The following is a 21,253-nucleotide window of genomic DNA, read 5'->3' as shown; positions in this document are numbered from 1 at the left end:
GATCGGAGGGGAGAGGGAAGGAGAAGGAGTGTATGTATTTTCAGCACGAAATGAAACGGGTGCGATCATACCAGCACAAATGCTCCGGATCCCATCAGAACTCCGCAGTTAAGTGTGCTTTGGCGAAAGTAGTACAAGGATGGGTTACCTCCTGGGAAGTTCTCGTGTTGCACCCATTTTTTCTTTCAGATAGGTCGTTCGACGTTACACGCGACTGGAACTATGGTCCGCTGGTTTATACGCAAATGTGAGTCAAGACGCAGGGGCATTTTAATTGATATTAGAACGAGAAGGAGAGGTGAAGTGTGAACGCACCAGGAAACAAATGACGGTAAGGGGAAGAAAGGAGAAGGAGTGTATGTATTTGCAGCGCAAAATGATACAGGTGCGATCATACCAGCACTAATGCACCGAATCCCATCCAAACTCCACAGTTAAGTATGCTTGGGCGAGTGTAGTACTTGGATGGGTGACCTCCTGGGAAGTCCTCGTGTTGCACCCATTTTTTTTCGGATAGGTCATTCGATGTTACGAACGAATGAAATTATGAACTGCTGGTTCATTCACAATAGTGAGTAACGGTGCTTGGGCATTTTACTTGATATTAGTACGAGATAGAGAGATGCAGAGTGTACGCACAAGGAAACAAATGACGGGAGGGGGATGGAAGGAGAAAGAGTGTATGTATTTGCAGCACAGAATGAAACATGAGCGATCATACCAGAACTAATGTAACGGATTCTATCAGAACTCCGCAAGTTAAGGGTGCTTGGGCAAGAGTAGTACTAGGATGGGTGACCTCCTGCAAAGTCCTTATATTTCACCCATTTTCTTGTGAAGTCCTCGTGTTGCACACATTTTTTTGCAGATGATTCTTTCGACGTTACGCGCGACTTGAATTATGGTCCGCAGGTTTATTCGCAAATGTGAGTCATGGCACTGTGGAATTTTACTTGATATTTGAACGAGAACGGGAGGTGCACTGCGCACGCACAAGGAAACAAATGACGGGAGCGGGAAGAAAGGAGAAGGAGTGTATGTATTTGCAGTGCGAAATTAAACAGGTGCGATCATACCAGCACTAATGCACCGAATCCCTTCAGAACTCCGCAGTTATGTGTGCTTGGGCGAGAGTAGTACTCGGATGGGTGACCTCCTGGGAAGTCCTCGTGTCGCACCAATTTTTTTTCAAACGGGTCGTTCGACGTTACGCGCGACTGGAACTATGGTCCCCTAGTTTATACGAAAATGTGAGTCAAGAAGCAGGGGTATTTTAATCAATATTAGAACGAGAAAGAGAGGTACAGTGTGAACGCACAAGGAAACAAATGATGGGAGGGAGGAGGGAAAGAGAAGGAGTGTATGTATTTTCAGCTCGAAATGAAACAGGTGCAATCATACCAGCACAAATGCACCAGAACCCATCAGAACTCCGCAGTTAAGTGTGCTTTGGCGAAAGTAGTACAAGGATTAGTTAAGGAAGTCCTTGTATTTCACCAATTTTTTTCAGATGGGACGTTCGAGGTTACGAGCGACTAGAACTATGGTCTACTGGTTTATTCACAAATGTGAGTCATGGCGCCAAGGCATTTTACTTGATATTAAAACAAGAAGGAGAGGTGCAGTGTGTACGCACAAGGAAACAGATGATGAGAGGGTGAACGGAAGGAGAATGTGCGTATGCATTTGCAGCACAGAATGAAACAGGTGCGATCCATCCAGCACTAATGCACCAGATCCCATCAGAACTCTGCAGTTATGTGTGCTTGGGCGAGAGTAGTACTATGATGGGTGACCTCCTAGGAAGTACTCGTGTTGCACTCATTTTTTTGCAGATTGGTCGTTCAACGTTACGCGCGACTTGAACTTTGGTCCTCTAGTTTATTCGCAAATGTGAGTCACGGCACCGGGGCATTTTCTTGATATTAGAATGAGAAGGAGAGGTACAGTGTGCACTCACAAGGAAACAAATGAGGGGAGGGGGGAGGGAAGGAAATGGAGTTTATGTATTTACAGTGCGAAATAAAACAAGTGCGATCATACCAGCACTAATGCACCGGATCCCATCAGAAGTCCGCAGTTAAGTGTGCTTGGGCAAGAGTAGTACTAGAATGGGTGACCTCTTGGGAAGTCCTCGTGTTACACCTATTTTTTTGCAGATGGGTCGTTCGACATTACGCACGACTAGAAGTGTGTTTGGGCAGAGTAGTACTACGATGGGTGACCTCTTGGGAAGTTCTCGTGTTGCACTTATTTTTTTACATATGGGTTGTTTGACATTACGCGCGACTGGAACTATGGTCCACTAGTTTAGTCGCAAATGTGAGTCACGGCGCCGGAGTATTTTACTTGATATTAGAACGAGAAAGAGAGGTGCAGTGTGCACGCACAAGGAAACAAATGACGGGAGGAGGGGGGAAGGAGAAAGAGTGTATGTATTTGCAGCGCAAAATGAAACAAGTGCGATCATACTAGCACTAATGCATCGGATCCCATCAGAAGTCTGCAGTTAAGTGTGCTTGGGCTAGAGTAGTACTAGAATGGGTGAACTCCTAGGAAGTTCTCGTGTTGTACCTACTTTTTTGCAGATTGGTCATTTGACGTTACGCGCGACTTAAACTATGGTCCGCTGTTTTATTCGTAAATGTGAGTCACGGCGCCGGGGCATTTTACTTGATATTAGAACGAGAAGAAGATGTGCAGTGTGCACGCATATGGAAACAAATGACGGGAGGGGGGAGGGAAGGGGAATGAGTGTATGTATTTGCAGCGCGGAATAAAATAAATGCGATCATACCAGCACGATTGCATCAGAAGTCCGCAGTTAAGTGTGCTTGGGCAAGAGTAGTACCAGAATGGGTGACCTCCTAGGAAGTCCTCGTGTTGCACCTATTGTTTTGCAGATGGGTCGTTTGACATTACGCACGACTGGAACTATGGTCCGCAGTTAAGTGTGCTTGGGCAGAGTAGTACTACGATGGGTAACCTCCTACGAGGTTCTCATGTTGCACTTACTTTTTATAGATGGGTCGTTCGATGTTACGTGTGACTGGAACTATAGCTTGCTGGTTTATTCACAAATATGAGTCACGACACCGAGATATTTTAGTTGATATTAGAACGAGAAAGAGAGTTGCAGTTGCACGCACAAGGAAACAAATAACAGGAGGGGGGAGGGAAAGAGAAGGAGTGTTTGTATTTTCAGCGCGAAATGAAACAAGTGCGATCATACCAGCAATAATGCATTGGATCCCATCAGAAGTCCGCAGTTAAGTGTGTTTAGGCAAGAGTAGTATTAGAATGGGTGACCTCTTGGGAAGTCCTCGTGTTGCACCTATTTTTTTATAGACGGATCGTTCGACGTTACGCACGACTGGAACTATGGTCCGCAGTTAAGTGTGTTTGGGAAGAGTAGTACTAAGATGGGTGACCTCCTGGGAAGTTCTCGTGTTGCACTTATTTTTTTACAGATGGGTCGTTCGACGTTACGCGCGACTTGAACTATGGTCCGCTGGTTTATTCGCAAATGTGTGTCACGGTGCCAGGGCATTTTACTAGATATTAGAACGATAAGAAGAGGTGCAGTGTGCACGCACAAGGAAACAAATGACGGGATGGGGAGGGAAGGGGAAGGAGTGTATGTATTTGCAGCGCATAATAAACCAAGTGCGATCATGGCAGCACTAATGCACCGGATCGCATCAGAAGTCCGCAGTTAAGTGTGTTTGGGCAAGAGTAGTACTAGAATGGGTGACTTCCTGGGAAGTACTCGTGTTACACCTATTTTTTTGCAGATGAATCCTTCGATGTTACGCACGACTAGAACTATGATCCGCAGTTAAGTGTGCTAGGGCAGAGTAGTACTACGATGGGTGACCTCCTTGGAAGTTCTCGTGTTGCACTTATTTTTTTACAGATGGGTAATTCAACGTTACGCGCGACTAGAACAATGGTCAGCTGGTTTATTCGCAAATGTGAGTCATGGCACTAGGGCATTTTACTTGATATTAGAACGAGAAGGAGAGGTGTAGTGTGCACGCACAAGGAAACAAATGACAGGAGGGGGGAGGGAAGGAGAATGAGTGTATGTATTTGCAGCGCGGAATGAAACATGAGCGATCATACCAGCACTAATGCACCAGATCCCATCAGAAGTCCGCAATTAAGTGTGCTTGGGCGAGATTAGTACTAGTAAAGGTGACCACCTGAGAAGTCCTCGTGTCGCACCTATTTTTTTGCAGATGGGTTGTTCGACGATACGCACGACTGGAATTATGGTCCGCTGGTTTATTCACAAATAAGAGTCACGGCACCGGGGCATTTTACTTGATATTTGAATGAGAAGCAGAGGTGCAGTGTGCACGCACAAGGAAACAAATGACGGGAGGGGGGAGGGAAGGAGATGGAGTGTATGTATTTGCATCGCATAATGAAACAGGTGCCATTATACCAGCACTAATGCACCAGATCTCCTCAAAACTCCGCAGTTAAGTGTGATTGGGCGAAAGTAGTACTAGAATGGGTGACCTCCTGGGAAGTCCTCGTGTAGCTGCTATTTTTTTGCAGATGAGTCGTTCGACGTTATGCACGACTGGAACTATGGTCCGCAGTTAACTGTGCTTGGGAAGAGTAGTACTACGATGGGTGACCTCCTGGGAAGTTCTCATGTTGCACTTATTTTTTTACTGATGGATCGTTCGACGTTACGTGCGACTAGAAATACGGTCTACTGGTTTATTCACAAATGTAAGTCATGGTACCGGGGCATTTTACTTGATATTAGAATGAGAAAGAGAGGTGCAGTGTGCATGTACAAAGAAACAAATGACGGGAGGGGGGAGGGAAGGAAATGGAATATATGTATTCGCAGTGCGAAATGAAATAGGTGCGATCATACCAGCACTAATGATCCGGATCCCATCAGAACTCTGTAGTTAAGTGTGTTTGGGCGAGAGTAGTACTAGGATGGGTGACCCCCTAGGAAGACCTCGTATTTCACCGACTTTTTTACAGATGGGTCGTTCAACGTTACGTGCGACTGGAATTATGGTCCGCTGGTCTATTCACAAATAAGAGTCACGGCACCGGGGCATTTTACTTGATATTAGAACGAGAAGCAGAGGTGCAGTATGCACGCACAAGGAAACAAATGACGGGAGGGGGGACGGAAGGAGAAGGACTGTATGTATTTGGATCGCAGAATGAAACAGGTGCCATTATACCAACACTAATGCACCAGATCCCATCAGAACTCCGCAGTTGAGTGTGCTTGGGCGAGAGTAGTACTAGAATGGGTGACCTCTTGTGAAGTTCTCGTGTTGCACCTACTTTTTTGCAGATGGGTCGTTTGACGTTACGCGCGAATTGAACAATGGTCCGCTGGTTTATTCGCAAAGGTGAGTCACAGCGCCGGGGCATTTTAATTGATATTATAAGGAGAATGAGAGGTCTAGTGTGCACGCACAAGGAAACAAATGACGGGAGGGGAGAGGGAAGGAGAAGGATTGTATGTATTTACCGCGCAGAATGAAACAGGTGCGATCATACCAGCTCTAATGCATCAGATTCAATCAGAACTCTGAAGGCAAGTGTGGTTAGGCGAGAGTAGCACTAGAATGGGTGACTTCCTAGGAAGTACACGTCTTGCACCCATTTTTTTGCAGATGGGTCGTTCAACGTTACGCATGACTAGAACTATGGTCCGCTGGTTTATTCGCAAACGTGAGTCACAGTGCCGGGGCATTTTACTTGATATTAGAATTAGAAGGAGAGATGTAGTGTGCATGCACAAAGAAACAAATGAGGAGAGGGGGGAGGGAAGGAGATGGAGTGTATGCATTTGTAGCGCAAAATGAAACAAGTGCGATCATAACACCATTAATGCACTGTATCCCATCAAAACTCCGCAGTTAAGTGTGCTTGGGCGAGAGTAGTACTAGAATGGGTGACCTTTTGGGAAGTTCTTGTGTTGCACCAATTTTTTTGCAGGTGGGTCGTTCGACATTACGCGCGACTGGAACTATAGTCCGCTGGTTTATTCACAAATAAGAGTCACGGTGCCAGAGCATTTTACTTGATATTAAAACGAGAAGTAGAGGTGAAGTGTGCACGCATAAGGAAACAAATGATGGGCGGGGGGAGCGAAGGAGATGGAGTGTATGTATTTGCAACGCAAAATGAAACAGGTGCGATCAAACAAGCACTAATGCACTGGATCCCATCAAAACTCTGCAGTCAAATGTGCTTCGACGAGAGTAGTACTAGGATGGGTGACCTCCTGGGAAGTACTGGTGTTGTATCAATTTTTTTGCAGATGGATCGTTCGACGTTACGCACGACTGGAACTATGGTCCATTGTTTTATTCACAAATATGAGTCACTGCGCCGGGGTTTTTTACTTGATATTAGAACGAGAATGAGAGGTGCAGTGTGCACGCACAAGGAAACAAATGATGGGTGGGGGGAGAGAAGGAGAAGGAATGTATGTATTTGCAGCGCGAAATGAAATATTTGCGATCATACCATCACTAATTCATCGAATCAAATCAGAACTCCAGAGTTAAGTGTGCTTGGGCGATAGTAGTACTAGGATGGGTGACCTCCTAGGAAGTTCTCGTGTTTCACCCATTTTTTTACAGATGGGTCTTTTGACGTTACGCGCGACTGAAACTATGGTCCGCTGATTTATTCGCAAATGTGAGTGACGGAGCCAGAACATTTTACTTGATATTAGAACGAGAATGAGAGGTGCAGTTTGCACGCGTAAGGAAACAAATGATGGGAAGGGGGAGGGAAGGAGAATGAGTGTATGTATTTGCAGCGCAAAATGAAACTTTTGCGATCATACCATCACTAATTCACCAAATCAAATCAGAACTTCGGTGTTAAGTGTGCTTGGGCGAGAGTAGTACTACGATTGGTGACCTCCTGGGAAGTCCCCGTGTTTCACCCATTTTTTTACAGATGGGTCCTTCGACGTTATGCGCGACTAAGCCGGAGTATTTTACTTGATATTAGAACGAGAATGCGAGGTGCAGTTTGCACGCACAAGGAAACAAATGACAGAAGGGGGGAGGGAAGGAGAATGAGTGTATGTATTTGCAGCGCAAAATGAAACATTTGCGATCATACCATCACTAATTCACCAAATTAAATCAGAACTTCGGAGTTAAGTGTGCTTGGACGAGAGTAGTACTAGGATGGGTGACCTCCTGGGAAGTCCTCATGTTTCACCCATTTTTTTACAGATAGGTCCTTCGATGTTACACGCGACTGAGCCGGAGCATTTTACTTGATATTAGAATGAGAAGGAGAGGTGCAGTTTGCACGCACAAGGAAACAAATGACGGGAGGGGGGAGGGAAGGAGAAGGAGTGTTTGTATTTGCAGCGCAAAATGAAACATTTGCGATCATACCATCATTAACTCACCGAATCAAATCAGAACTTCGGAGTTAAGTGTGCTTGGGCGAGAGTAGTACTAGGATGGGTGACCTCCCAGGAAGTTCTCGTGTTTCACCCATCTTTTTACAGATGGGTCCTTCGACGTTACCCGCAACTGAAACTATGGTCCACTTGTTTATTCGCAAATGTGAGTGACGGCGACAGAACATTTTACTTGATTATTAAACGAGAAGGAGAGGTGCAGTCTGCACGCACAATGAAAGAAATGATGGGAGAGGGGAGGGATGGAGAAGGAGTGTTTGTATTTGCAGCGTGGAATGAAACATTTGCGATCATACCATCACTAATTCACCGGATCAAATCAAAACTCCGAAGTTAAGTTTGTTTAGGCGAGAATAGTACTAGGATGTGTGACCACCTGAGAAGTGCTTGTGTTGCACCCGTCTTTTTTAGGACAGGGCATCAAATGTTACGCCCAACCAGAGCCATAGTCTGCTGGTTCATTTGCCGGTGTGAGTCGCTGCGCTGTGGCATTTTAATTACTTTCTTTTGTGAACTCATTTATAGTCCACCACGTGATAAGAGAGTTATTACAAGCATCTTACACAGTAGAACAACGAAAAAAAAGGTGTCGCGAGTGGTCCTTTAATTTGGGCATAATTCGAAGCGCTGGGGCATGTTGCTTGATATTAGAACTAGAAATAGAGATGCAGTGTGCGCGCACAGCAAAAAAAATGACGGGAGAGGGGAGGAAAGGAAAAGGGGTATATGTATTTGCAATGCTGAATGGAAGGGGTGCGATCATACCAGCACTAATGCACCGGATCCCATCGAACTATGCAGTTACGCATGCTTGGGCGAGAGTAGTACTAGGATCGGTAACCTTATGAGAAGTCCTCGTGTTGCACTATCTTTTTGCAAACGGAGCATAAAACGATACATGTGGTCGGAGCCACAATCTGCTGGCGTGAATCACGTTGCCAAAAAATTTTGCTTACAATTTTTTCGTGCATTCATTTATAGTCTACCACATGATAAGAGTGTCATTACGAGCATCTTACATAGTATAATAAAGAAAAATGAGGTACGGCGGGCGGTCCTTTCTTCTGGCGTGAGTCGAGTTGTCGGGGCATTTCACTTGATATTAGAACTATAAACAGAGGTGCGGTGTTCGCACATAGCGAAAAAAATGACTGGTGGGGGAGGAAAGGAGAAGGGGTATATGTATTTGCAGCGCGGAATGGAAGGGGTGCAATCATACTAGTATTAATACACCAGATCCCATCGAACTCCGTAGTTAAGCGTGCTTAGGCGAAAGTAGTACTAGGATGGGTGACCTCTAGGCAAATTCTCTTGTTTCACCCGTCTTTTTGCAGATGGGGCACCAAACGTTACACGCAATCAGAGCCACAGTCCGCCGGCATGAGTAGCGACGTTGAAACATTTTGCTTAATATTTTTCGTGCATTCATTTATAGTTCACCACGTGATAAGAGTGTCATTACGAGTATCTTGCATAGTATAACAATAAAAAATGAGGTACAGCGGGAGATCCATTCATCTGGGCGTGAGTCGAGGTGCCAGGTTATTTCCCTTGATATTAGAACTAGAAACAAAGGTGTGGTGTGTGCGCATAACGAAACAAATGACGGGAGGGGGGAGGGAAGGAGAAGAGGTATATGTACTTGCAGCGTGGAATTGGAGGGGTGCGATCATACCTACACTAATGCACTAGATCCCATTGAATTTCATTGTTAAGTGTGTTTGGGCGAAAATAGTACTAGGATGGGTGACCTCCTGGAAAGTTCTCATGTTCCACTCGTTTTTTTGCTGACAGGACGTTAAACATTATGCGTGATCAAAGCCGTTGTCCCTCGGAGTGAGTCGCAACACCAAGACATTTTTCTTAATATTTTTCGTGCATTCATTTATAGTTCGCCACATAATAAGAGTGTCATTACGAGCATCTTATATAGTAGAATAATGAAAAACGAGGTGCAGGGGGTAGTTTATTAATATGGGCGTGAGTCGAGGCGCCGGAGCATTTTGCTCTTTATTAGAACTATAAGCAGAGGTGCGGTGTTCGCACATAGCAAAACAAATAACAGGGGGAGGGAGGGATAAGGATATATGTATTTGTAGTGCAAAATAGAAGAGGTGCGATCATACTAGCACTAATGCACCGGATCCCATCGAACTCCATAGTTGAGCGTGTTTTGGCGAGAGTAGTACTAGGATGGGAGATCTTTTGGGAAGTCCTCGTGTTGCGCCCATCTTTTTACGGATGGGGTGTTAAACGTTATGCGCAATAGGAGCCATAGTCTGCCGGCATGAGTTGTGGCGCCAGAATATTTTGCTTAATATTTTTCGTGCATTCATTTATAGTCCACCACATGAGAAGAGTGTCATTAGGAGTATCTTATATAGTAGAACAAGGAAAAATAAGGTACGACAGGTGGTCCGTTTATCTAGGCGTGAGTCAAGGTGCCCGGATATTTCGCTTGATATTAAAACTAGAAACAGAGGTGTAGTGTGCATGCACAGCGAAATAAATGACGGGTGGGGGGAGGGAAAAAGAAGGGGTATATGCATTTGCAGCACGAAATGGAAGGGGTGCGATCATACCAACACTAACGCATCGGATCCTGTCGAACTTCGCAGTTAAGCGTGCTCTGGTGAAAACAGTATTAGGATGGGTGACCTCCTGCGAAGTCCTCGTGTTCCAACCGTCTTTTTATAGACGGGGCGTTAAATGTCACGCGTGATCGGAACGATAGTCCGCCAGTATGAGTCGTGGTATTTGGACATTTTGCTTAATATTTATCATGCATTCATTTATAGTCCATCACAAGATAAGAATGTCATCATGATTATCTTACATAGTAGAACAATAAAAATAGAGTTGTGACGGGCGGTCTGTTCATCTGGGCATGAGTTGAGATGCCTTAGCATTTCGCTTGATATTAGAACTAGAAACAGAGGTGCGGTGTGCACGCACAACAAAATAAATGATGAGAGGGGAGAGGGAAGGAGAAGTGGTATATGTATTTGCAGCGCGGAATGGAAGGTGTGCGATCATACTAGCACTAATGCATCGGATCCCATCGAACTTCGTAGTTAATCGTGTTTGGGCGAAAGTAGTACTAGGATGGGTGATCTCCTAGGAAGTTCTCATGTTGCACCTTTTTTTTTGCAGATGGGGCGTTAAATGTTACGCGGGACAGTCGCAGGTTAATTCACAAACGTGAGTCACGGCGCCGGAGCATTTTGCTTAATATTATTCGTGCATTCAATTATCGCCCACCACATGATAAGATTATTATTACGAGCATCTTACTTAGTAGAACAACAAAAAAGGAGGTGTGGCGAGTGTTCCGTTCTTATAGACATAAGTCGTGGCACCGGGGCATTTCGCTCGATATTAGAACAGGAAGAACTCGTGTTGCACCCATTTTTTTGCAAACAGGGCATTAAATGTTACAGGGGACTGGAGCGACGGTCTGCCTATTCATTCGCAAATGTAAGTCACGGTGCTAGAGCATTTTGCTTAATACTTTTCGTGCATTCAATTAAAGCCATCACGTGATGAGAGTGTCGTTGCAAGCATCCTAAATAGTATAACAACGAAAAATGAGGTGCGGCGGGCGATTCGTTCATATGGGCATGAGTTGAGGTACCAAGGCATTTCGCTCGATATTAAAACTAGAAGTAGAGGTGACTTGCACACATAGCGAAACAAATGACAGGAAGGGAGAGAGAAGGAGGGGTGTTATATGTCTTTGCGGCACAAATTAGAAGGGCTGCGATCATACCAGTACTAGTTCACCGGATCCCATCAGAACTCCACAGTCAAGTGTGTTTGGGTGAGAGTAGTAGTAGGATGGGCAACCTCTTAGGAAGTACTCGTGTTGCACCCTTCTTTTTGTAGATGGGGCATTAAATGTTACGTGGGACAAGAGCGACGGTCTGGCAGTTCATTCACAAATGTGAGTCACGGCGCCAAGACATTTTGCTTAATATTTTTCGTGCATTCAATTAAAGCCATCACGTATTGAGAGTATCATTGCGAGTATCTTACATAGTAGAACAATAAAAAAAGAGGTGCGGCGGGTGTTACAATATAGATATGAGTCGAGGAGCCGGGGCATTTAGCTCGATATTAGAACTAGAAGCAGAGGTGAGTTGCGCCCATAGTGAAATAAATGATGGGAAGGAAGAGGAAAGGAGAAGGGGTATATGTATTTGCGGCGCAAACCAAAACGATTGCGATCATACCAGCACTAGTTCACCGGATCCCATCAGAACTCCGCAGTCAAGAGTTCTTGGGCGAGAGTAGTACTAAGATGCGTGACCTTATGAGAAGTGCTCGTGTTGCACCGTTTTTTCTACAGATGGGGAGTTAAATGTTACGCAGGACCGAAGCGACGGTTCGCCGGGGCATTTTTCTTAATATTTTTTACACATTCAATTAAAACAAATCACGTGATAAGAGTGTCATTGCTAGCACCTTACATTATATAACAACAAAAAATGAGGTGCGGTGGGCGATCCGTTCATAGGGGCATGAGTAGAGGCGCCGGGGCATTTCCCTTAATATTAGAATTAGAAGAAGAGGTGACGTGCGCGCACAGTGAATCAAATGACAGGAGGGGAGAGGGAAGGAGAAGGGGCATATGTATTTGCGGCCCACATAAGAAAACGTGCGATCGTACCAGTACTAATTCACCGGATCCCATCAAAACTCTGCAGTTATGCATGCTTGGGTGAGAGTAGTACTGGAATGGGTTACCTCCTGGGAGGCTCTCGGCTCTCATGTTGCATCCTTCTTTTTTCATACTAGGCGTTAAACGTTACGCGGGACCGGAGCGACGGTCCACCTGTTCATTCGCAAACGTAAGTAACGGTGCTGGGGCATTTTGTTTAATATTTTTTATGCATTCAATTAAAGTTCATCACGTGATAAGAGTGTCTACGAGCATATTACAAAATAGAATAACAAAAAACGAGAAGTAGTGCTGACCTCCTAGGAAGTCCTCATGTTGCACCCATTTTTTTTCAGATAGATCGTTCGACATTACGCGCGACTAGAACAATTGTTCGCTGATTTATTCGCAAATGTGAGTCACGGCGCCGGGGCATTTTACTTGATACTAGAACAAGAAAGAGAGGTGTAGTGTGCACGCACAAGAAAATAAATAATGGAATGGATGAGGAAAGGAGAAGGAGTGTATGTATTAGCAGCGCAAAATGAAAATGGTGCAATCATACCAGCACTAATGCACCGGATCCCATCAGAACTCCGCAATTAAGTGTGCTTGAGAGAGAGTAGTACTCTGATGGGTGACCTATTGGGAAGTCCTCGTGTTGCACCTATTTTTTTTCAGATGGGTCATTCGACGTTACGCATGACAAGAACTATTATCCACTGGTTTATACGCAAATGTGAGTCACGGCAACGGGGCATTTTAATTGATATTAGAACGAGAAAGAGAGGTGCAGTGCGCACGCACAAGAAAACAAATGACGGGTGGGGGGAAGGAAGGAGAAGAAGTGTATGTATTTGCAGCGCAGAAGCAAAAAGGTTCGATCATACTAGCACTAATGCATTGGATCCCATCATAACTCCACAGTTAAGTGTGCATGGGTGAGAGTAGTACTAGGAAAGGTGACCTCCTGGGAAGTCCTCGTGTTGAACCCATTTTTTTACAAATGGGTTGTTCGACATTACGTGCGACTGGAACTATGGTCCACTGGTTTATACGCAAATGTTAGTCACGGCTCCGAGGCATTTTAATTGATATTAGAATGAGAAAGAGAGCTGCAGTGTGCACGCACAAGGAAACAAATGACGGGATGGGGGAGGGACGTAGAAGGAGTGTATGTATTTGCAGCGTGGAATGAAATAGGTGCGATCATACCAGCACTATTGCACCGGATCCCATCAGAACTCCGCAGTTAAGTTTGCTTGGGCGAGAGTAATACTAGGATGGGCGATCCTGTGAAGTACTCGTGTTGCACCCATTTTTTTGCAGATGGGTCGTTCGATGTTACGCACGACTCGAACTATGATCCACTGGTTTATTCACAAATGTGAGTCACAGCGCCGAGGCATTTTACTTGATATTAGAACGAGAAGGTAAGGTGCAGTGTGCACGTACAAGGAAATAAATGAGAAAGAGTGAACGTATTTGGAGTGCAGAATGAAACAGGTGCCATTATACCATCACTAATTCATCGGATCCCATCAGAACTCCGCAGTTAAATGTTCTTAGGCGAGTGTAGTACTAGAAGTGGTGACCTCCAGGGAAATCCTCGTGTTGCATCTTTCTTTTTGCAAACGGGGCATCAAACATTCAACTGGACTGGAGCGATGGTCCGCCGGTCCATTTGCAAACATGAGTCACGGAAACAGAGCATTTTTCTTAATATTTTTCCAGCATTCAATTAAAGCTCATCACGTGATGAGAGTGTCATTACGAGAATCTTAAATAGTAGAACAACAAAAAAGAGAGGCGACAAGAGATCCGTTCATGTGGGCATGAGTCGAGATGGGTCGTTCGACGTTACGCGCAACTGGAACTATGGTCCGCTGGTTTATTCACAAATGCAAGTCACGGCACCGGGGCATTTTACTTTACATTAAAACGAGAAGGAGAGGTGCAGTGTATACGCACAAGGAAACAAATGACGGGAGGAGGGAGGGAAGGAGAAGGAGTGTATGTATTTGGAGCGCAGAATGAAACAGGTACCATTATACCATCACTAATTCACCGGATCCCATCACAACTCTGCAGCTAAATGTGTTTGGGCGAGTGTAGTTCTAGAAGTGGTGACCTCATGAGAACTCGGCAGTTAAGTGTGCTTGGGCGAGAGTAATACATTGATGGGTGATCTCTTAGAAACTTCTCGTTTTGCACCCTTCTTTTTACAAACGGGGCGTTAAACATTCAACTGGACCTAGCGATGGTCCGCTGGTTCATTTGCAAACGTAAGTCACGGGACCAGAGAATTTTTCTTAATATTTTTCTAACATTATATTAAAGTCCATCACGTGGTGACAATGTCATTGCGAGCATCTTAAATAGTAGAGCAAAAAAAAACGAGAGCCACTCGGGCGATCCATTCATACGGGCATGAGTTGAGATAGGTCGTTCGACGTTACGTGCAACTGGCACTATGTTTCGCTGGTTTATTTGCAAATGTGAGTCACGGTGCCGGGGTATTTTACTTGATATTAGAATGAGAAGAAAATGTGCAGTGTGCATGCAGAATGAAACAAATGAGGGAATAGGGGAGAGAAAGAGAAGGAGTGTATGTATTTGGAGCGCAGAATAAAACAAGTTCCATTATGCCAACACTAATGCATCGGATTCCATCAAAACTCTGCAGTCAAGTGTGCTTGGGTGAGAGTAGTACTAGAATGGGTGACCTCTTGGGAAGTCCTTGTGTTGCACCCATTTTTCTCATATGGGGCATTCGACGTTACGCGTGGCTGGAAGTATGGTCCGCTGGTTTATTCGCAAATGTGAGTCACGGCGCCAAGGCATTTTACTTGATATTAGAACGAGAAAAAGAGGTGCAGTGTGCACGCACAAGGAAACAAATGACAGGAAGGGGGAGGGAAGGATAATGAGTATATGTATTTGCAGCGCGAAATAAAACAGGTGTTATGATACCATCACTAATTCACCGGATCTCATCAGAACTTTGCAGTTAAATGTGCTTGTGCGAGTGTAGTACTAGGAGTGGTGACCTTCTGGGAAGTCATTTGTGTTGCACCTATTTTTTTCAGATGGGGCATTTGACGTTATGCACGACTGGAACTATGGTCCGCTGGTTTATTCACAAATGTGAGTCACGGTGCCGAACCATTTTACTTGAAGGAGAGGTGCAGTGTGCACGCATAAGAAAACAAATGACGAGAGGGGGGAGGGAAGGAGAAGTAGTGTATGTATTTGTAGTGCGGAATGAAACAGGTGCGATCATACCAGCATAAATGCATTGGATCTAATTAGAACTCCGCAGTTAAGTTTGTTTGGCCGAGAGTAGTACTAGGATGGTTGACCACCTAGGAAGTCCTTGTGTTGCACCCTTTTTGTTGTAGATGGATCGTTCGATGTTACACGCGACTAGAATTATGATTCGCTAGTTTATTCACAAATGTGAGTCACGACGCTGGAGCATTTTACTTCATATTAGAACGAGAAATAGACGTGCAGTGTGCACGCACAAGGAAACAAATGAGGGAAGGGGGGAGGAAAGGAGAATGAGTGTATGTATTTGTTGGGAGAAATAAAACAGGTGCAATCATACCAGCACTAATACACCGGATCCGATCAGAACTCTGCAATTAAGTGTGCTTGGGCGAGAGTAAAACTCGGATGGGTGACCTCTTGGGATGTACTCGTGTTTCATCTATTTTTTTGTAGATGGGTCGTTCGACGCACGACTCGAACTATGGTCCGCTAGTTTCTTTGCAAATGTGAGTCACGACGCTGGAAATTTTAGTTGATATTAGAACAAGAATGAGGGGTGCAGTGTGCACGCACAAGGAAGCGAATGACGGGAGGAGGGAGGGAAGGAGAAGGAGTGTATCTATTTGCAGCGCAGAATAAAACAAGTGCGATCATACCAGCACTAATGCACCGGATCCCTTCTAAACTCAGCATTTAAGTGTGCTTGGGTGAGAGTTGTACTGGGATGGGTGACCTCTTGGGAAGTACTCGTATTGCACTTATTTTTTTCCAGATGGGTCATTCGACGTTACGCGCGACTGGAACTATGGTCCGCTGATTTATTCGAAAATGTGAGTCACGGTGCTGATGCATTTTACTTGATATTAAAACAAGAAAGAGAGGTGCAGTGTGCACGCACAAGGAAACAAATGACGGGTGGGGGGAGGGAATGAGGATGAGTGTATTTATTTGCAGCGCGTAATGAAATAGGTGCGATCATACCAAGAGTAATGCACCGGATCCCATCAGAACTCTGCATTGAAGTTTGCTTGGGCGAGAGTAGTACTAGGATGGGTGACCCCCTCGGAAGTGCTCGTATTGCACCCATTTTTTTGCAGATGGGTCGCTTGACGTTACGCACAACTGAAACTGTAGTCCACTGGATTATTCGCAAATGTATGTCACGACGTCAAGACATTTTAATTGATATTAGAACGAGAAGGAGAGGTGCACACAAGGAAACAAATTACGGAATGGGAGAGGGAATGAGAAGGAGTGTATGTATTTGCAGAGCGGAAGAAAACAGGTGCGATCATACCAGCACTAACGCACCGGATTCCATCAGAACTCTGCAGTTAAGTGTGCCTGGGCGAGAGTAGAACTAGAATGGGTGACCTCTTGGGAAGAACTCATGTTGCACCTTTTTTTTTCAAATGGGTCGTTCGACGTTACGCGCGACTAGAACTATGTTCCACTGGTTTATTCGTAAAAGTGAGTCATTCGCCTGGGCATTTTACTTGATATTAGAACGTGAAGCAAAAGTGCAGTGTGCACGCACAAGGAAACAAATGACGGGAGGGGGGAAGGAATGAGAAAGAGTGTATGTATTTAAAGCGCGGAATGAAACAAGTGCCATTATACCATCATTAATTCACCGAATCTCATCAAAACTCCGCAGTTAAATGTGCTTGGGCGAATGTAGTACTAGGAGTGGTGACCTCCTGGGATGTCCTCGTGTTGCAACCATTTTTTTTGCAAATGGGTCGTTTGACATTACGCATTACTGGAACTATGGTCTGCTGGTTTATTTATAAATTTGAGTCACGGCGTCGGGTATTTTACTTGATATTAGAACGAGAATGAGAGGTGCAGTGTGTACGCACAAGGAAACAAATGACGGGAGGGGGGAGGAAAGGAAAAGGAGTGTATGTATTTGCAGCGGGGAATGAAACAGGTGCGATCATACGAGCACAATTTCACATGATCCCATCAGACTCCGCAGTTAAGTTTTCTTGGGCGAGAGTAGTACTAGGATGGTTCACCTCTTGGGAAGTCCTCGTGTTGCACCCATTTTTTTGTAGATGGGTCGTTCGACGTTACACGCGACTGGAATTATGGTCCGCTGGTTTATTCATAAATGTGAGCCACGGCCCCGGAGAATTTTACTTGATATTAGAGTGAGAAGCAGAGGTGCAGTGTGCACGCATAAGGAAACAAATTAGGGTAAGGGGGAGGAAAGGAGAAGGAGTGTATGTATTTGCAGCGCGAAATGAGACAAGCACGGTCATACCAGCACTAATGCACTAGATCCCATCAGAACTCTACAGTCAAGTGTGCTTGGGCGGGAGTAAAACTCGGATGGGTGACCTTTTAAGAAGTACTCGTGTTGCAACCATTTTTTTGCAGATGGTTCGTTCGATGTTACGCACGACTGGAACTATGGTCCGCTCGTTTATTCATAAATGTGAGTCACGGAGCCAGGGCATTTTACTTGATATTAGACCGAGAAGTAGAGGTGCAGTGTGCACGCGCAAGGAAATAAATGACGGGAGGGGGGAGGGAAGGAGAAGGAATGTATGTATTTGCAGCACGAAATGAAACAAGTGCGATCATACCAGCACTAATGCACCGAATTCCATCAAAACTTCACAGTTAAGTGTGCTTAAATGAGAGTAGTACCAGGATGGGTGAGCTCCTGGGAAGTCCTCATGTTGCACCCATTTTTTTACAGATGGGTCATTCAACGTTATGCGCGACTGGAACTATGATCTGCTGGTTTATTCGCAAAAGTAAGTCACGACGCTGGGGCATTTTACTTGATATTAGAACGAGAATGAGAGGTGCAGTGTGCACGCACAATGAAATAAATGACGGGAGGGGAGAGGGAAGGAGAAGGAGTGTATGTATTTGCAGCGCGGAATGAAAGATGTGCGATCATACCAGCACTAATGCACCGGATCCCATCAGAACTCTGTAGTTAGGTTTGCTTGGGCGAGAGTAATACTAGGACGGGTGACCTCCTTATAAGTCCTCGTGTTGCACCCTTTTTTTTTATGGGTCGTTCGATGTTACACGCGACTGAAACTATGGTCCGGTGGTTTATACAAAAAAGTTAGTCACGGTGCCAGGGCATTTTAATTGATATTAGAATGAGAATGGGAGGTGCAGTATGCACGCACAAGGAAACAAATGACGGGAGGGGGGAGGGAAGGAGAAGGAGTGTATGTATTTGCAGCGCAGAAGAAAACAGGTGCAATCATACCAGCACTAATGCACCGGATCCCATCAGAACTCTGTTGTTAAGTGTGCTTGGGCGAGTGTAGTACTAGGATGGGTGACTTCATAGAAAGTTCTCCTGTTTCATCTATTCTTTTGTTGATGGGTCGTTCGACACTACGCGCGACTGTAATTATGGTCCACTGGTTTTTTCGTAAATATGAGTCACGGCACTGGGGTATTTTACTTGATATTATAAGGAGAATTAGAGGTGCAGTATGGACGCCCAGGGAAACAAATGAGGGGAGGGGGGAGGGAAGGAGAAGGAGTGTATATATTTGCAGCGCGAAATAAAACAGGTGCGATCATACCAGCACTAATGCACTAGATCCAATCAGAACTTCACAGTTAAGGGTGCTTGGGCAATAGTAGTACTAGGATGGGTGACCTCCTTCGAAGTCCTCGTGTTGCACCTATTTTTTTGCAGATGGGTCGTTCGACGTTACGTGTGACTGGAACTACGGTCCGCTGGTTTATTCGCAAATGTGAGTCACGACACAGGGGCATTTTACTTCATATTAGAACAAGAAGGAGGGGTGAATTATGCACGCATAAGGAAACAAATGATGGGAGGGGGAGGGAATGAGAAGGAGTATATGTATTTGAAGCGCGGAATGAAACAAATGCGATCATACCAGAACTAATGAACCGGATCCCATCATAACTCTGCATTTAAGTTTGTTTGGGCGATAGTAGTACTAGGATGGGTGACCTCCTCAGAAGTACTCGTGTTGCACCCATTTGTTTGTAGATGGGTCGCTCGACATTACGTGTGACTTGAAATATAGTCTGTTAGTTTATTCATAAATGTGTGTCACGGCGTAGGGGCATTTTATTTGTTATTAGAAGGAGAAGGAGAGGTGTAGTGTGCACGCACAAGGAAACAAATGACGGGAGGGGAGAGGGAAGAAGAAGGAGTGTATGTATTTGCAGTGCAGAATGAAACAGGTGCGATCATACATGCATTAATGCACCGGATCCCATCTGAACTCCGCAGTTAAGTTTGGTTGGGTGAGAGTATTACTAGGATGGGTAACCTCCTGGGAAGTCCTCGTGTTGCACCAATTTTTTTACAGATGAGTCATTCGACGTTGCGCGCGTCTAGATCAATTATCCGCTGGTTTATTCGCAAATGTGAGTCACGGCACTTTGGCAATTTACTTGATATTAGAATAAGAATGAGAGGTGCATTGTACACGCAGAAGGAAAAAAAATGACGGGAGTGGGGAGGGAATGAGAAGGAGTGTATGTATTTGTAGCGCAGAATGAAAGATGTGCAATCATAGCAGCACTAATGCACCGGATCCAATCAGAACTCTGCAGTTAAGTCTGCTTGGTCGAGAGTAGTACTAGGATGGGTCACCTCCTTGGAAGTCCTCGTGTTGCAAAAATTTTTTTTGCAGATGGGTCGTTCGATGTTACGCGCGACTAGAACTATTGCTCGCTGGTTTATTCGCAAATATGAGTCACGGCATCGGGGCATTTTACTTGATATTAGAAGGAGAAGGAAAGGTGCAGTGTGAACGCACAAGGAAACAAATAAAAGGAGGGGGGAGGAAAGGAGAAGGAATGTATGCATTTGCAGCGCGGAATGAAATAAGTGCGATCATATCAGCCCTAATGCACCGGATCCCATCAGAACACCGCAATTAAGTGTGCTTGGGCGAGAGTAGTACTCGGATGTGCGATCTCCTGAGAAGTCCTCGTGTTGCACCAATTTTTTTCAAATGGGTCATTCGACGTTACGCGCGACTGGAACTATGATCCTCTGGTTTATACACAAATGTTAATAACGGCGGAGGGACATTTTAATTGGTATTAGAATAACAAGGAGAGGTGCAGTGTGCACGCAATAGGAAAAGAATGACGAGAGGGGGAACGGAAGGAGTAGTGTATGTATTTGCAGCACGGAAGTAAACAGGTGCGATCATACCAGCACTAATGCACTTGATCCCATCAGAACTTCACAGTTAAGTGTGCTTGGGCGAGAGTAGTACTAGAATGGGTGACCTCCTTGGAAGTCCTCGTGTTGCACCCATTTTTTGGCAGATAGGTCATTCGACGTTACGCGTGACTTGAATTATTATCCACTGATTTAGACGCAAATGTCAATCACAGCGCCGAGGCATTTTAATTGATTTTAGAACGAGAAGGAGAGGTGCAGTGTGCACGCACAAGGAAACAATTGACGAGAGTGGGAAGGGAAGAAGAAGGATTGTATGTACTTGCAGCGCGAAAGCAAACAGGTGCGATCATACCAGGACTAATGCACTGGAACCTATCGGAACTCCGATATTAAGTATGCTCGAGCGAGAGTAGTACTAGGATGGATGACCTCCTGGAACGTCCTCGTATTGCATCCATTTTTTTGTAGATGGGTCGTTTGACGTTGCGCGCGACTGAAACTATGGTCCGCTGGTTTATTTACAAATTTGAGTCACGGCACTGGGGCATTTTACTTGATATTAGAATGAGAATGAGAGGTGTAGTGTGCACGCACATGGAAACAAATGATGGGAGGAGGGAAGGAAGGAGAAGGAGTGTATGTATTTGCAGCGCAGAATGAAACAGGTGCCATTGTACCATCACTAATTCACCAGATCCCATCAGAACTCTACAGT

The 21,253-nt window shown here is 45.0% G+C and overlaps 30 pseudogenes; all 30 read left to right on the top strand.

Annotated features, from left to right (window-relative positions):
- Nucleotides 1-57: 57 nt before the first annotated feature.
- On the top strand, nucleotides 58-176 carry LOC148255954 (5S ribosomal RNA; annotated as a pseudogene).
- A 207-nt stretch (nucleotides 177-383) lies between these two features.
- On the top strand, nucleotides 384-502 carry LOC148255953 (5S ribosomal RNA; annotated as a pseudogene).
- Nucleotides 503-1,062: 560 nt separating this feature from the next.
- LOC148255952 (5S ribosomal RNA) lies at nucleotides 1,063-1,181 on the top strand (annotated as a pseudogene).
- Nucleotides 1,182-1,705: 524 nt separating this feature from the next.
- On the top strand, nucleotides 1,706-1,824 carry LOC148255951 (5S ribosomal RNA; annotated as a pseudogene).
- Nucleotides 1,825-2,029: 205 nt separating this feature from the next.
- On the top strand, nucleotides 2,030-2,148 carry LOC148255950 (5S ribosomal RNA; annotated as a pseudogene).
- Nucleotides 2,149-2,458: 310 nt separating this feature from the next.
- On the top strand, nucleotides 2,459-2,577 carry LOC148255949 (5S ribosomal RNA; annotated as a pseudogene).
- A 641-nt stretch (nucleotides 2,578-3,218) lies between these two features.
- Nucleotides 3,219-3,337, top strand: LOC148255948 (5S ribosomal RNA; annotated as a pseudogene).
- A 774-nt stretch (nucleotides 3,338-4,111) lies between these two features.
- Nucleotides 4,112-4,230, top strand: LOC148255947 (5S ribosomal RNA; annotated as a pseudogene).
- A 653-nt stretch (nucleotides 4,231-4,883) lies between these two features.
- Nucleotides 4,884-5,002, top strand: LOC148255946 (5S ribosomal RNA; annotated as a pseudogene).
- A 206-nt stretch (nucleotides 5,003-5,208) lies between these two features.
- Nucleotides 5,209-5,327, top strand: LOC148255945 (5S ribosomal RNA; annotated as a pseudogene).
- Nucleotides 5,328-8,195: 2,868 nt separating this feature from the next.
- LOC148255944 (5S ribosomal RNA) lies at nucleotides 8,196-8,313 on the top strand (annotated as a pseudogene).
- Nucleotides 8,314-8,649: 336 nt separating this feature from the next.
- Nucleotides 8,650-8,767, top strand: LOC148255943 (5S ribosomal RNA; annotated as a pseudogene).
- A 789-nt stretch (nucleotides 8,768-9,556) lies between these two features.
- Nucleotides 9,557-9,674, top strand: LOC148255942 (5S ribosomal RNA; annotated as a pseudogene).
- A 1,525-nt stretch (nucleotides 9,675-11,199) lies between these two features.
- Nucleotides 11,200-11,318, top strand: LOC148255941 (5S ribosomal RNA; annotated as a pseudogene).
- Nucleotides 11,319-11,662: 344 nt separating this feature from the next.
- Nucleotides 11,663-11,781, top strand: LOC148255940 (5S ribosomal RNA; annotated as a pseudogene).
- Nucleotides 11,782-12,655: 874 nt separating this feature from the next.
- Nucleotides 12,656-12,774, top strand: LOC148255939 (5S ribosomal RNA; annotated as a pseudogene).
- A 206-nt stretch (nucleotides 12,775-12,980) lies between these two features.
- Nucleotides 12,981-13,099, top strand: LOC148255938 (5S ribosomal RNA; annotated as a pseudogene).
- Nucleotides 13,100-13,305: 206 nt separating this feature from the next.
- LOC148255937 (5S ribosomal RNA) lies at nucleotides 13,306-13,422 on the top strand (annotated as a pseudogene).
- A 1,953-nt stretch (nucleotides 13,423-15,375) lies between these two features.
- LOC148255936 (5S ribosomal RNA) lies at nucleotides 15,376-15,494 on the top strand (annotated as a pseudogene).
- Nucleotides 15,495-15,700: 206 nt separating this feature from the next.
- LOC148255935 (5S ribosomal RNA) lies at nucleotides 15,701-15,819 on the top strand (annotated as a pseudogene).
- A 200-nt stretch (nucleotides 15,820-16,019) lies between these two features.
- On the top strand, nucleotides 16,020-16,138 carry LOC148255934 (5S ribosomal RNA; annotated as a pseudogene).
- A 206-nt stretch (nucleotides 16,139-16,344) lies between these two features.
- LOC148255933 (5S ribosomal RNA) lies at nucleotides 16,345-16,463 on the top strand (annotated as a pseudogene).
- Nucleotides 16,464-16,660: 197 nt separating this feature from the next.
- Nucleotides 16,661-16,779, top strand: LOC148255932 (5S ribosomal RNA; annotated as a pseudogene).
- A 1,503-nt stretch (nucleotides 16,780-18,282) lies between these two features.
- On the top strand, nucleotides 18,283-18,401 carry LOC148255931 (5S ribosomal RNA; annotated as a pseudogene).
- Nucleotides 18,402-18,604: 203 nt separating this feature from the next.
- LOC148255930 (5S ribosomal RNA) lies at nucleotides 18,605-18,723 on the top strand (annotated as a pseudogene).
- A 206-nt stretch (nucleotides 18,724-18,929) lies between these two features.
- Nucleotides 18,930-19,048, top strand: LOC148255929 (5S ribosomal RNA; annotated as a pseudogene).
- A 530-nt stretch (nucleotides 19,049-19,578) lies between these two features.
- LOC148255928 (5S ribosomal RNA) lies at nucleotides 19,579-19,697 on the top strand (annotated as a pseudogene).
- Nucleotides 19,698-19,904: 207 nt separating this feature from the next.
- On the top strand, nucleotides 19,905-20,023 carry LOC148255927 (5S ribosomal RNA; annotated as a pseudogene).
- Nucleotides 20,024-20,230: 207 nt separating this feature from the next.
- LOC148255926 (5S ribosomal RNA) lies at nucleotides 20,231-20,349 on the top strand (annotated as a pseudogene).
- A 202-nt stretch (nucleotides 20,350-20,551) lies between these two features.
- LOC148255925 (5S ribosomal RNA) lies at nucleotides 20,552-20,670 on the top strand (annotated as a pseudogene).
- The last annotated feature ends 583 nt before the right edge of the window (nucleotides 20,671-21,253 follow it).

Source organism: Carica papaya, chromosome 5, assembly GCF_054855325.1.
Source record: "Carica papaya isolate Zhongbai chromosome 5, ASM5485532v1, whole genome shotgun sequence".
NCBI lineage: Eukaryota > Viridiplantae > Streptophyta > Magnoliopsida > Brassicales > Caricaceae > Carica > Carica papaya.
Note: the sequence above shows the minus strand (reverse complement) of the source record. Positions and strands in the feature narration are given on the sequence as shown.